Raw genomic sequence first — 9,780 nt, forward strand, 5'->3', positions numbered from 1 at the left:
ATGATTCGATTCTTTACCGAGAACCGTTACACTCCTAGTTTGAAAGTAAAACTGACTTTATTGAAGATGTACTCCACCTTCAGAAATAAAAATGATAGATTTTTTTACTTGGCCCCATCTAAGTCATCTAATGGCGCTTTTCCATTGCATAGTACCCCACGGTTTAGTCCAGTCTGGGTCGTGTCAGCTCACCTTACTTTGGCGTGGTTAGCTTTTCCATTGAGTATAGTATCACTTCGCAGTGGGAGGGATTTTAGGCGTGTCGTTAAATTTGCGCTGCATACGGCTGTGACATCATACAAGTGAGAGGAGAGCGTTGTTCTACATTCTCATTCATTTATTTATTTCTCAGTCCGCCACAAAATTAAAATTGGCCACCACAAATAGATGTTTACACATCGCGTTTATCACTACCTCTGTCTCACATGACAGTTTCTGTTCAAACACCCGCGGCGTCAGCTGACGGCGCTCCGCTGAGCCTCACTGAAGTTGCATTTAAGCACATAATGCTGACGTGCTCGTCGCGAATGTTCCGCCACAAACTGCAAGTCTGGAAAAAACTGTTAAGGTGTCCCTGATTCTCAACATGTGGATGTTTTTCATCGCTGAAAGGGAGTTTTGGAACTTATAGCAGAGCAGATGACAACATGTTTGCTCCAGACAGCGCAAGCTAGCCTAGCACAGGTAAAGCTAATTTACATTCTAGCAATGACGCTGATAGTGACGTTTCTTTCAGACCAATCAGTGATCTACAGTGTTTTCGCGTCACGTTTGGTATCAGCTCGGGTCGCTTGGAACCCCAACCGAGGTGGTACGAAAAAAAGTATCGGGTACCACGTACTGCACCTAATGGAAAAGCTCCCAAAAGTAAACTAACCCGACCCAAACTAAACCAAACCGTGGGGTACTATGCAATGGAAAAGCGCCATAAGGTGTTTATGCCTTTTTTTCATCAGCTGAACACAATCAGAGTTCTAATTATTAATATCCTGGCTCCTTTTTGCGTTGTAATAAGTTTGATCATGGACCAAACATTTACGATCTCAAAAAAGTCCATCCATCCATCCATCCATCCATCCATCCATCCATCATTAAAGTAATCCATATACAACCCAGTGGTTTAATAAATGTATTTTGAAGCAAAGTATAAGGTTTATAAGCAAAAGTTTAGTTCTGAGCACTTTTAGTGATTAGTTACATATACGTAATTTTATAAAACAAAATCAACTATAGATTTAAATATAGTGGTATGTAAAATCTTATTGGTTCTTGTGTTTCATCATCAGTTGTAACAAAACTGACAGTCGTTAGACACTAAATGTTTTATTGTCTGTTTATTTAAGGTATGTTTTGTAACTAAAAGGTCAAAATATGAATTGTTTTTTTATTAACCCACTGGATACATTAAATTTTGATTACTTTAATAATGGATGGATGCAGTTTTTGGAGCTTCTAAACATTTGGTCTATGATCAGAGCCATTACAAAGCAAGGAACAGCCAGTGTATTATTTAATATAGGTCTGGTTGTATTCAACTGAACAAAGAAAGACAAACATCTTGGATGACAAGGGGGTGAGTTAAAAAAAAAAAATTAATTCTGAAGGTGGCATTTTACAGTTTAGGTTCTATTGTGTTGCCTGATGCAATAATTTATTAAATTAACAATCTTTACATTAATACCACAGGAAAGGAAACATTTTGAACAGGAATATCATATAATCAATTGTTTATTCTGAAGCATATGTGACTAAGTAGATCATTTTGGGTACGACTAAATAAGATCAAGACTTAATTTTTACCAATTATTATAGGACAGCAGAAACACTGAAGTTTGAATGACATTATACTGCACATTGTGGACCTTTGTATTTAGAAACTATTTAGACCCCCTACACAGTTCAATTTTGTTAGGTCTCAATCTGATACTACAATAACCCCCCCCCCCCCCCCCCTTAATTATTAATCTGCACTCAGTACCTCATTATGAGAAACTGAAAACAGGATTTTGGAAATGTCTAAATGTATTTAAAAGTAGAAAAAAACTGAAATTATTCAGACACTTTACTTGGTAGTTAGTTGAAGCACTTTTTGCAGCAAGTACAGCCTCGAGTCTTTTTGGGAATGACGCAACAAGCTTTGCACATCTGGATTGAAGGAATTTCTGCCATTCTTCCTTTTAAATCCTTTCAAGCTCAGTGAGTTTGGATGTGAACTGTCGGCTGACAGCCGTTTTCAGGTCTCTCCAGAGATGCTTGGTGAGGTTGAAGTCAGGGCTTTGGTTGGTCCACTTCTCACATAGTTGTCCCTAAACCACTACTGTGTTGTCCTTGTTCTTTGCTTAGGGTCATTTTGATAAGGTTCTAGTGAGGATATCTCAGTGGACTCGAGTCAAAGTGTAGAAAATCTCGGCATTGATCAACACAAATAAATGGCACCTAAACAAAATTTCTAGTGTTATCGCAAAGGGTCTGAATACTTAAGTAAATGTGAAATTATTTTTTTCCTTTAAAACATTTTACAGAAATGTCTTCAATTCAGTTTTCACTTTGTCATTATGGGGTACTAGATGTTGATTAATGAGAATGATTTAAATTTTTTTTTTTTTTTTTTTTGAGTCAGAACATTTTAATTAGGCCTTGAAAAGCTGCATCTGACATGGGACTTTTATTAACACACCCCCAGGTTCACAGACAAGGTTTAGTAAAACACATCTTAAGATATGCCAGTGCCATTGATTTGTCTTATGATACACACCAGTAATGTCTTCTTCAAAGGAGTGCTTTTTAAAGATGCTTAATAGGCTTGTCTGTGAAACCAGTCCACAGTGTTTAATATTGTGACAACTGCATTATCTTTGGAAAGTAATATAATTTTAAATTCTTGAGGTATATATAAATTATTAAAAGGATTAATGCAAACACAACAAATTTGCAAATAAAGTAAAGGGGTTTAAGTACTTTCTAAATACACTGTAAATGTGGTCATGCCTACTTTGAACTAATTTGTCGTTTTTGTTGATTTTGTTATTCCTAGATTGGACATCTAATTCATCTTTGTAAGTAACAGTTACATATTTCACATTTATAGCATTAGTTCATCTTATGTTTATCAGCTTACCCCCAGGCCGTCCAAGATGTAGGTGAATTTGTAATTTTAAATTCTTGAGGTATATATAAATTATAAAAAGGATTAATGCAAACATAACAAATTTGCAAATAAAGTAAAGGGGTTTAAGTACTTTCTAAATACACTGTAAATGTGGTCATGCCTACTTTGAACTAATTTGTCGTTTTTGTTGATTTTGTTTTTCCTAGATTGGACATCTAATTCATCTTTGTAAGTAACAGTTACATATTTCACATTTAAAGCAATAGTTCATCTTATGTTTATCAGCTTACCCCCAGGCCATCCAAGATGTAGGTGAATTTGTTTCTTCAGTAAAACACAAATATAGATTTTTAACTCCCAACTGTTTCAGTCTGTCAGATGTATAATGCATGTGGGTGGTAACAAAACTTGATAGAGGAATGTACAGACAAATCCAAATTAAACTCTGCGGCTCATGACGACAACTCAATGTCCTAAGAAATGAAACGATCGGTTTGTGCAAGAAACCGAAAAGTATTTATATATATTTTTTTACCTTCAATACAGCACTATGCCTAAAGGAGTACGTGTGTGCACATTTTCTTCTTGGTGTTTAAGGGTGGGTTGCAAACCAACTTCATAAGAGCATACCGCCACCTACTATATCGGTGCCCCGTATAGTGCTTATGCACCCTCATGCAGTGCACCCGATACAATAGGTGGCAGTATGCACCTATGAAGTTGGTTCGCAACCTGTTGGTTCAGTTTTATCTCTTAGGACATTGATGTGTCGTCACGAGCCGCAGAGTTATTTTTCTCTATCAAATTTTGATACCATCCACATGCATATTCACTGAGAGACTAAACGGTTGGAGTTAAAAATCTACATTTGTGTTTTACTGAAGAAACAAAGTCACCTACAATTTGGATGGCCTGATGGTAAGCTGATAAACATAAAAATTTTATTTTTAGACAAACTATTGCTTTAACAATGGGGGAGAGATGACTGGGATTTTATTAAAATAATTTTCCTAAGGCTGAATAATATTACTCAACATAAAATTTGTACAGATTAAAAAATTACTACATATCACATACCTGGCTGTCAGAATATTGCGCATTACATGCCCAAAACATAAGATCATACATCGTCCTGCTGTCTAGTCAATCTGAACAAAACAAACTCATGTGTAGTCACATCCTTGTTTCTGCCAAAATGGCAAAGCCAATATGGTTTAAAGGTAGCATCTAGTAACTGCAATGCACAATTGATTTTCACTGCCTGGTTACTTTGTGACCTCATGAAGGAACATACACTATTAAATTGAATCAGCAGTTTGCATGGAAATATGAAAAATATTATATGATTTTAAAAGAAGAAATCAGAGTCAGTTTGTGTCATACACTTAACACTCTGTACAGAGCATCAGCTTTTGACTGCCCCACCCTTAACAGAATGGACATACAGACTGGACCTATATTCTGTGTAACCAAGATAATATAATTCAGCCTTTTCAAAAACTGATATTGGAGTGTATTTTTAATGATCTTAATACTTTGAGTTTAAAACAAAAATTTTAACTTATTTTTGTCCTGCAGTATGTTTTGTACAATTAAGTATTTACTGTTAATCATTCTGTAATATGCGTGCTTTTTTTGACTTTAGAATGTAACTAACTTGTTTTTTTTCTCTTTGTGTTGTGTTTGTTTGTTATGTCCTGTCCTGACCTTTATATACATTTTCTTTCAAACTTTTATCTTGCTAAAATCATTGCTTCTCTTCTATTCTGTACTTTTACTTCACAAAAACCTGGCTGCACATTTCAAAACGTTGCTGCTTTGCTTGCTTGCTTGCTTCCTCTTCAAACGCAAACTGCATTTAAACACTGCAAAACATGCAATGCATACCCAAGCAGCTTGCCTCTTAAAAACTGCCAGGATACCCAAAAAAACACAGATTCAACTAAAAAAACAAAGCCTATAATTTCTACCCAAAAAAAACGACCCATTTTTTACCCCACCCAGCCAATCTGTTGCCCTAACCCCAAAACACCGACTTTCCCCAAAACAGAACGTCCCTTTAACTTTTTGCTTTGACAGAAAGAGTGAGAGCAGAACTACCTACAGCTCCAGTGTGCCCTGCTGCCTTGAGTGTCTTCACAAAGCAACGTTGATTAGAGGACTGCGTTGGGAAATCAACACCATCAACACACACAATAATTTACTATAGTTTTAAAATTACATAATTTCCTATATTCTTTTAGACTGCTTATAATAGATAATACACATTACAGTACTTTTAAAAGTCATTAATATATCAGTAAAAAAAAAATTGTTTTAGCAAGTTCATCTTTGAAACGTATTACATTTATATCTGAGTCTTTTCACATTTGCCTATACTCTACTAATTAATTGCATTAGTAATATTGCATTTGGTTATCATTTCTGTAAAATATTGAGGTTAACAGTTCAACAGTTCCATTGCTATAGTCTTGTGTGTTTGTATATCTAATTTCTTGATTGTTTTAACGGTGAAATTTTAGTACAGTACTTTTAATATATCAGTAAAATATTCTAAGTTTGACTGTTGTTGTAACTGCTATTTGAATAGACTTCATTTAAAGGTCATTAAAATATTTTGGTTTGCCAAGTTCCTCTTTGAATCTTACCACATTGTAACATTTACCTTTATTAATTGATTGCATTTCTGATATTGCTTTTGGTTAACATTTTTGTACAATATTGGGGTTGACAGTGTTTGACAGTATAACAGTTCAATTGCTATAGTTTTGTGTGTTTGTATATTTAATTTGTTGACTTGTTACTGAAATTTCAGTCCTGTACTTTAAAAGCTAATTAATATATTAGTAATATATTTACAGTTTGATTCTTGTTGTAACTGATATTTGAGTGCAGTACATTTAAAGGTAATTAAAATATCAGTTAAGTATTTTGGTTTGGCAAGTTCATATTTGAATCTTACCACGTTGTAACATTTGCCTTTACTAATTGGTTGCATTACTGGCATTGCCTTTAGTTAACATTTTATAATTCAGTGAAATACAAAGGGTTGACGGTATAACAGTTACATTGTGTGTATGTAAATACAGTAGTTTGACACCTGTTACTGTGGTATACTAGCATAACGTATAATAAGCATTAATATTCATTGAGTGGGTCTTTGTATTTGTTATTAAGGTTTTATCCGGAAAATTTGCACTTGTTTAACATACGAAAGGTACTTTGCTATAAACAGATCTTTAGATTTCTAACACCTGTTCCATCGTCATGCCACGTAAAGGTAAACGAAGTGAAGCCCAGAAGCAGCGCAGAAAGGTAGAAGCTTCACTGTGCATTAACTCCGTGTCAAGTGCGAGTGACGTAAGCCCAGACGTGCTCTCTGTTACGGCGTCCCACTGTCAAAGTGACCCGAGGTACGGTATTTATTCGAGAGGGCAACAATGCACGTGCAATTCCTTAATGTTTCTCGCGGTGCACAACGAACGTAATGAGCTGAACAGTTTGGAATTAGATGACATTTTAAAGAAAGGTGATGCTTTGTACACTCTTGTCAAGCAAACACTACAGAGTAAAGGACAATTTCGGAGTAATTTCCTTGATTTTGATGAGCTACCGGATAAACTTGAGACAAACTTGTGCTCTTACAACATAATTAAACATGGCCAGAGGTTTGGATTACTAAGAGATGCACCTGCACTAGGCAGCTATGACAACCTCGAGAATACTCTGCAATGTCTCAGAAGTGAAATCAGCAACTGCCTGTTTTTGTGTGGACTTTATTGTGTTGCTTTGTTTAGAGATCGCTCAGGGAGGTTTGGATTTTTTGATTCACACTGCAGAACACCAGATGGCATGTCTACTAATGATGGCACGGGTACTGCTGTAATGTTGACATTTTCGCGTTTAGAAGACATGATAGAGAGACTGTTGCTGTTGTTTCAAGGGTGTTTCCAGTTAAGCGATAACGTGCAATTTGATCTGCTGCCAGTATCATTCACAAGCACAACAGTATGTACTGATGTCTCCATGGAGTATCTTGATAACATAGAGCCGTGTGTAGCATCTCAAATATCTGAAAAACAATTTCTGTCCACTAATGACCAATGTGCACCTTCTGCATCTTCACAACAACGTCAGGTCAGAGATCCAGTTCAGTGGCAAGTCAACATGACAGAGGAAGATCAAATGAAGATTCACACTACTGTAACTGACAATTTGGACAGAGACAAAAATTTTCAAGTAGATAAACTTTCTCATAACATCTCAAAAGATTCCTCAATTCAAATGATATTGTCAGATCCAAATTATCAGTGTGTGGAAACATTTGACTTGAATAAGCAAACAAAAAAGCTCAGCAAATACAGAAGACGCAATTACCTGATAAAATGGCACAAAAAAAATATTTAAAACAAGACAGGAAACAGACTGACCATTACAAAACAAGCAGAGAATACAAGGAAAGACATAACCAAGCAATGAAGAACTGTTATCAAACTAATACGGTTTGCAGGGAAAAGCACAAAGAAGCCATGAAAAACAACTATAAAAAATCTGAAGAACTTAAGAATAAAAAAAAGGTTTATGCTAACATGAATTACAGGAACAATAAGGAATACAGAGATAAAAAAAGAGAAAATTAATCAGCAATTACAGTAGTAATGCCCAATGCAGAGAGAAACAAAAGTACTTTTCAGTAAGATATTACAAGACTGATGAGCAATTCAGGGAGAAAAAAAAGAAAGATTTCAGAAGAAATTACAGAATGGATGAGCAATTCAGAGAGAGAAAAAAAAACTATGTAATAAGAAATTACAGGAATAGTGAAAGATTTAAGGAAAAGCAAAAGAGGTACATCACTGATAGATATTCCCAAGATGCAATTTTCAGGCAAAGGCAAAAAGACTATTATATAAATCGGTGCAAAACTGATTTACATTTCTACAAACAAAGAAAGGACAAGTTTAAAAAACTTTATCAACATGACTCGCTATTCAGGACTCGTCAGAAAGCATACCATTTATTTAAAATTAAAGACAGCATATCAGCACTCAAAAAACTTCACAAGATAAACTGTGCACAAGACATACAGCACAAATATAAAGTAATTGACTGTGTGCGGCAGGCAACACAAGTTTTCAGAAATAACCAACCTGTTGAAATACAGAATCCAGTGATATTGAAGGCATTGCAAACTTTCAGAGACATTATAAAACAGGGACCAACATATATATGCACATGCTGTGCAAGAGCACTCTTCTCAAATCAAGTGCGCACGTGTGCTCGTGAAAGCTATCAAAAGAATCCAACAGTTGTTTCACTATGTTTGACAGGTAACTATGTTCACATCTGTTCTGATTGTACTGATCACTGTAAGAGGAACACAGAATGGATCTGTCACAGCTGCCATTCAACACTTTTGAGAGGTACAATGCCAGACATTGCTGTAGCCAATAAGCTTCAGTTTAGTCCTATTCCTCCAGAGCTATGCAATTTGAATATTCTAGAAAGACATGTTATTGCAAAGTACATTCCTTTTGCTAAAATCTTAACACTTCCTAAAGGCCAACAGAGAGCTATAAAGGGTGCTGTGATTTCAGTTGCATCTGAAGTGGAAACAACAGTTAATTGTTTACCTAGACCAAGAAGTGAATCACAGCTTCTTACAGTGAAACTGAAAAGACGTCTTTGTTACCAAGGTCATTATCAGTATCAGACTATGAATATGCACAAGGTTTTATCTGCTTTAGGAAAACTTAAAGATATGCATTGCGAATATAAAAATATTGTTATAAATCCCCCGGCAGATGAAATGCTGAATGAGTATGAACAGTCTTTAAATGACAGCAGTGCACACAATGAGCAAATGGACATTGACAACAACAGCCAAAGTGAAAACACAGAACGACAAAGCAATGAAAATGAACATGATAATTCAAGTGATGACCCTGAATCTAATAATGAACAACAATCGGGTCTTGTCTTGGACACATGTCTACAGCCTCCAGATCTTGGTCAGCAATTGTTGTCTTATGATGATGGAATATTTTGTATTGCCCCTGCAGAGAAAAACAGTCCTGTAAGCATTTTTAAAATTCCTAAGCTTGAGTCTATGGCATTTCCAGTGCAGTTTCCTGATGGTAAGAACACTTTAGATGAACCTGACAGAGTGAAATGTGTCTTTCCCAGCCGATACTTTAACACCAGGTTATTCTCTGTAGATAACCGTTGCGCAAAGGATACAAACTACATATTTTTTGCACAATTTGTCACAGAAATGCACATGGCGACATCTAGTATGTCCATCCAGTTGAGAAAAGCAAAACCTATGACACGTGATGGTCGTAGAATAAACTGTTCACTGCTACAGGATAAACAAGAGTTAGAAAAACTTGTACATCACAAAGAGGCAACACGATTCATGCAGCCACTAAGAGGAACACCAGCTTACTGGGAGAAAACTCTGCGTGATTTGTTCTCTATGTTAAGACAACTGGGCACACCTACATTTTTCTGTACATTTAGTGCTGCTGAAATGAGATGGCCAGAAGTTATTACTGCTATTAAAGCACAACAAGGTGAAACAGTGAACTTTTCTGAATTAGACTGGGCAGAGAAATGTGATATTCTTAAAAGCAACCCAGTCACAGCCATGCGCATGTTTGAAAAACGAG

General features: G+C 35.8%; 1 long non-coding RNA gene across 1 annotated transcript; it reads left to right on the forward strand.

Moving 5' to 3' along the window:
* The first annotated feature begins 3,094 nt into the window (after nt 1-3,094).
* Nucleotides 3,095-5,738, forward strand: LOC141358960 (uncharacterized). The gene is made up of 2 exons (XR_012365532.1): nt 3,095-3,337; nt 5,002-5,738. It is a non-coding gene; the product is annotated as an uncharacterized lncRNA (long non-coding RNA).
* The last annotated feature ends 4,042 nt before the right edge of the window (nt 5,739-9,780 follow it).

The sequence above is a fragment of the Misgurnus anguillicaudatus genome, chromosome 22 (genome assembly GCF_027580225.2).
Source record: "Misgurnus anguillicaudatus chromosome 22, ASM2758022v2, whole genome shotgun sequence".
NCBI classification, from domain to species: domain Eukaryota; kingdom Metazoa; phylum Chordata; class Actinopteri; order Cypriniformes; family Cobitidae; genus Misgurnus; species Misgurnus anguillicaudatus.